Below are 6,000 nucleotides of genomic sequence, written 5' to 3' on the forward strand. Positions count from 1 at the left end.
ATGTTTATTGAACTTCACTATTGCAGCCAAAGTACTATTTTGTGTATACCTGGATATTCCTTAAAGTGATAGTTTTTTAAAGAGAAAAGAATCAAAAATAGTGAATGGTGATAAGATGTATTCAGTATTAAGTAGTATCCCAGCACTACATAAAACTTAGTAGAATTAGAATTTGCTAATACTTTGAACACCTACTTCAATCATGAATATTTTTCAATTGTTTTCATATTTATAGAAATCCATAAAGAATTTTTAAGCATAGTAGAATAACCATAGATCAGTTATGTATATCTGGTTTCTTCAGTATTTCTTCTGAAATCATAAAAATTGTACTTCTGAATAAATTCCCTGACAAGTGCTTTTACATTTAAATGTAAGTAGATACCAAATTTTGAATATGCAATATTATGACTCTCAGATAATTATTTTTTTAAAACTTGATGGGAATATAAATCTCATTGCAAATAAAATACTAAGACTATATGAACGACAAGATTCCAATGCCATGTTCTATTGAAATTTGAAAGTCATATAAATGATCAAAGGATTAGGAAAAAAATTCCTAAATCAGACAAAATCACTGAACCCTCATTTAGTATAAGAGAAAACATGTAAGAAGCAAAGACCACTGAATTAATGAAGAATGTCAAAATCACATTCTGAACTTGATTTGTAATCTATAATAAATAACCATGCATGTGTTATTAATGTGGAAGTTTACTTATAATAATGCATAAATTGTTTTGGGTGCTCAAAATACTAAATGATAAAAAATTCTTTTTTTTGTTGTTTTTTTGTTTATTGCCCATACTCTACCAAAAATAAAATAAGAACATTGCAAATTTTAGAGCTAAAAAGAGACCCTGGTGATCATCCAAATTATTTATTAATCACAGATAAGGAAACTAAAGATCACAGATATGAAATAACTTGACCAAGTGAATAACATTAATAGGCCCTCTTGTTAAACCTGGTATGTTAAAAACTTGTATTTATCACAACTCCCTTCTGAAATTTTCACTAAAATGCCAAGAATGAGAGGAATTAAAATTATATAAACCCAGAGGAAGAGGAGAAAAGGAGGTAATGGTAAAATTTTAGAAGCTGGAAAGCTAACAGACAAATGGCAAGTACAAAGAACAAAGAAAGCTCAGACCTATGGTGGCAGTAGTGCAAAGCCCAGAAGCAGGCTGATTCTCACTATGGAAGCCCAGAATCACTCTGAAAATGGAAGTGCAAGTGAAGCTAAAAGCAGGAGTACTGGTTGAAAGAGAGTGTATTTTTCTTACAGTGATAGGTGTGGAAGCTTGATGGTGTGTTGAGGAAGGGAAGTGAGGAAAAATAAATCACAAATATAGACTGTCTCAAAAAGCTCAGCTATGAAGCAATAGCTAAAGGGGATACTTGTCTGAGGAATGGATTTGCTATTCTGTAGATGAGAGACACAGAATGCTTACATATCATGATGAAAGAGCCAGTAGATCGGGACCCTCCAGCACACCCTTTAAGAACTCACATGTTGCTCAGCTTTTCAAAAATCATTGTTTGCTTAAATGCAGTATCTATTATCTACAGATGTTCAGATCTTTGAATGTAATGACCCTTGATCTTTGGGACTTCTTTGATTCATTTAATAAGAACAGTTACAATTATACCATATTGTATAATACTCTAAAATCAACCATGTTGTTGATCCTCACTAATACTATTTTTTCTACTTATAGATGAGTATTTGAGGTTTAAAGAGCAGAAAAAACTTGCCTCAACTGAGTAGATAGAAAGGTTCTTATGAGAGAGAGAGAGAGAGAAAGAGAGAGAGACCCAATTTCTCCTACTCTAATGCCTTTTTTTAAAAACAATATCCCATTTTATTCTAGCTCTACAACCATCATCATGACTGGAGCCACTAACAACTTTGGGTTACTGCTTCCTCCCTAGTTCCCCCAGTTATCACTCTTGTTATAAATTATAAATTTATAACATATATTAGACCATATCATTTCCCATTTCAAATCTTTGATGACTTACCATTGCATTTAGAAGGAGATCTAAATCCAATAACCTGACCTATGAAGCGTAGATCATCTGGCCTCTCTCTAACTCTCCAGCCTCAGCTCACTAGTTGTCATGCATTCATTTATTCTTTTACTTATAAATTTTCTCACTCATTTAGCCATTATGGGTTGAGCACTGCTCTGTGATCTGAGTGAAAAACAGAGGCTAAAATTATTGCCTTCTTGGAGCTTATATACTCTTAGTACCTAAGAGTGATCTGGCGATGAGAAACAAATAATAAACAGGATAAAAAAGGAAAATTATAATACATTAAATGTTGATAAGGGCAAAGGAGAAAAAAAGCAGGGAAAGGTGCATGCACAGAAGAGGGCAGTGAAGGAAGGTTTCACTGAGAAGCTGACATTTGAGTACAGACTTGATGAAGAGGGAGAAAACTATGCAGGTATCTAATGTCTTTTAAATTATATCCTACTGTTCCTCTCTTAGGTATTCCAGATACTGTAACAAATCACTGAGATCCTGGAAAAGATTATTTTTTCATTCTTTTTATCTATATATAACATACATGCAGACAAGTGCACAAATCTTAAATATGAAGAACAATGAATTATCACAATGAAAACACTTGTACAATAATTACCCACAACAAGAAATAGAACATTTCCAGAACCCCAAAGTCATCATCTTGCCACTTCTCAATCACTATCTCCTATTCTCCCAAAGGTAAATCCTATCCTGACTTCTAACACTGAGTAGCTTTTACTGGTCCTGAACTTTATGTTAATGAAATCATAAGACATATCATTTTGAATCCATTTCTTTCATTCAACACTATGTTGCTTGTAGTTCATTCATTCTCATTGCTGTAGAGATTTACATTGTAGTAATATACAACAATTTAACCATACATTCTTGGTGGACAACTGGGTTGCTCCAATTGTCAGCTATTCCAAATAATACTGCTATCAATATTCTTGTACATGTCTTTGGTGCACATACATACACATTTGGGGGAAGGGTATACACCTAGCATTGGGTCATAGGGTGTGCACATGCCCAACTTAAATAGATGCTGCCAAATGGTTTTTCAAGTGATTGTGCCAGTTTATACTGCCACCAGCAATGTATGAGAGTTTTGATAGCTCCACTTCTTGTATGGTAGGTTCATTTTGAAAATATTTTGTACCAATTTGTCACACATTTTTATTTAACAGATTCTTTTAAAATGAAATATTTTGCTAATCTTTCTTCTGTATTGAATCTCCAAGTCCCATAAGTGTACTACGAAACTTAAGGGGTTAACCTACTTATGTGATACCAATGCCCAGAGTAAACAACAAAGTGACACCTATATTCATCTATGTATTCTAAATGTATCTTATACCATACTAACAATTATCTATTATTCCAAATTATAAGCTTTCTTTTCTCTTCTCATATCTCTTTGTAAGAAAATGTTTCTGTGATACTGGAGTGACTATCTAACATCATCTATCCCCCAAATCTAGAGAAGATTTGATTTCACTTATTCCTCTAGGAAACCACTTCCCTGCTGCTAAAGGAAATGATCTATGTACAATACAACCACTCTAGGGAAAAAAACAGCTCTGTAAAACACATATGCATATACTAGCATGACTGCCAACTATATTTAATACCTTTATTTTTTTATACTCCATGCCAAATCATTAAAGAAACTCTAATTTTATCCACAAACGTCAAGAGGCAAAAAAACAATCTCAATCATAAGAGTTTTGAAATTATTGATTCCATTTTCTAAGAAACAAGCCTTTTAGACAAGGAGCTTTGGTATATTGTTAACACTTTTACATTAGCACTATGATAACAAGAGCTGGACAATCTAAAATAGTTCTTCCTAAAGGTAAACCAATTCAGCAGTTCTTAACAACTAGGTGACCAAGCTGGTATACCTATAAAGAGATGAGATTCAAGAGATCTGTTATCAGTATTCAGAAAACAAATTAAATATATTTTCAATGCTTCTAGAAAATATAAGAAGCATTGAAAATAACATGTAAAATAGCAATAGCATGTAAAATAACAATGTAACAACAAATAAAATAATGGTAAGCATTTTTTGTGTTTGGTGTCATTCATCTAAAATTTTGTCAAACATATTATGTGTAAGGTAATCACAAATCCAAAAATGTCCACTGAGCTCATACTTTGTTCAAATACTATACAAGTACCATGAACTTGAAAGGTCATCTGATTTCTAACAATGTAGCTTTTAAAATGTGTTTAACAAATTACATCGTGTTTACTATGTGCTAGGCACTGTACTAATTGCTTTGCAAATATTAACTCAATTAATTCTTAAAATAATTGCAGGTAAATAGCCAGAATTTGAACTCAGGCAGCAGTATAACTCAAGTTCATGCTCTTAACTACACAAAGAGCTGGAAATACCTATAAAAATATAACCAAAATAAATAATTCATTTTTTTCTTTTTTAATAAATCTGAGCTATACTTGACCTTTTGATTATTTACTTCAGAGAAGAAATTTTTGATCATTTATTTAAAGTAAGAAAAGTATATATGATGACTCAAAGGCAAGAAATATAGTCCTTTGCTATGTGCATGTTTAGCTTGTCTAAAACAGTATGTCATCAAATTTACAAATATATTATTATAAAAGAAAATACAAAAATACATCTATATTTGGACAATATGAAGCTTCTTTTAAACAGTTTAAAAGTACAAAACACAGAGAGAATAAAAATAGCTTGAACTTGTTCTCTAATTATTCTTTAATCAAGGATGCAATTTGAATCAAGTTTTTTATCTGCCCATTTATCTAGTTGATTATAAGCATACTATCTGAGAGTACCAACAGGCAATTTCATGTATTCCTCAGGAGGGAAAGAGGAAATAAGAGAACTGTAAGGTCACTTAGTCTATTTCCTGCTCAGGCATCTTACTTTCCCTATATTTCCCAGGGCTTTGCAGAGCTACAATAGAGACAGCCCTCTCTAGAATGAACCTTCTCCCCTCAGCGATAAAGAAGGTTTCTGGCAAAATGAAAATATGTTGACATTATTTTTGTGTTCTTTGGTTTTTAAGTTGAGATATAGCTGACATATAACATTGTATTCATTTTAGATGTACAACATAATTATTTAACATATGTTTGTAGTAAGAAATGACTATGGCAAGTTTAGTTAACATCCATTGCCACACAGTTACAATTCTTTTTCTTGTGAAGAGAACTTTTAAGACCTACACTCTTAGCAACTTTCAAATATACAGTACAATAATATTAACTATACTCAACATGTTATACATCATATCCCTGAAGCTAATTTTTTTTTAAAGGAAAGTCCTGCCCGCGTGAAGCAAAAGAAAAAAGTCTCTGCTTTCTTGGTCTGATCAGATTTCCACTCATAATGGTCCTGCTTCCTCTGACTGGTTTCACTATTAACATAACGAGTTCTAAATCAAATACATCTAGGATCATCGTATATAACCAACACAAAGAACATCTGGAAAAAAATTTGGTTCTATAGCTATAAAAGTCACTTCAATCCCAATTCTCTCTAAACTCCACCCCAGTTTCTTACAAGTAGTAGGAATGGTAACTACAGGAGAATTAGTATTAGTACCAGACTATATTTTGTATGTACTGAAAAATGCTTCTTTCTCCAGTAAGCCACAGCATCTGACATTCCCACTAGAGTAAGTTCTTGAGTATCTAGAAAACACCACAAAAATGCCTTAATGATAATGCCTTACATATGTATAGCACTACACACTTAATCCTAGAAATAAACCTGTACTTGTACCATTTATCATAGGAGAAAATGAGACTCAAGAGAAGTTACCAGACATGCCCAAGATCATACAGCTTGACTGTGCTACCATTCAAATCCTCAGCTAAGCCTAGTGTAAATATACTGCCTTAGTTCCCAAGTAGGCTGAGAAGAATAATAGATGATTGTGCATCAACATAAAATAATGGATT

This window comes from Physeter macrocephalus, chromosome 4 (assembly GCF_002837175.3).
Source record: "Physeter macrocephalus isolate SW-GA chromosome 4, ASM283717v5, whole genome shotgun sequence".
NCBI classification, from domain to species: Eukaryota; Metazoa; Chordata; class Mammalia; order Artiodactyla; family Physeteridae; genus Physeter; species Physeter macrocephalus.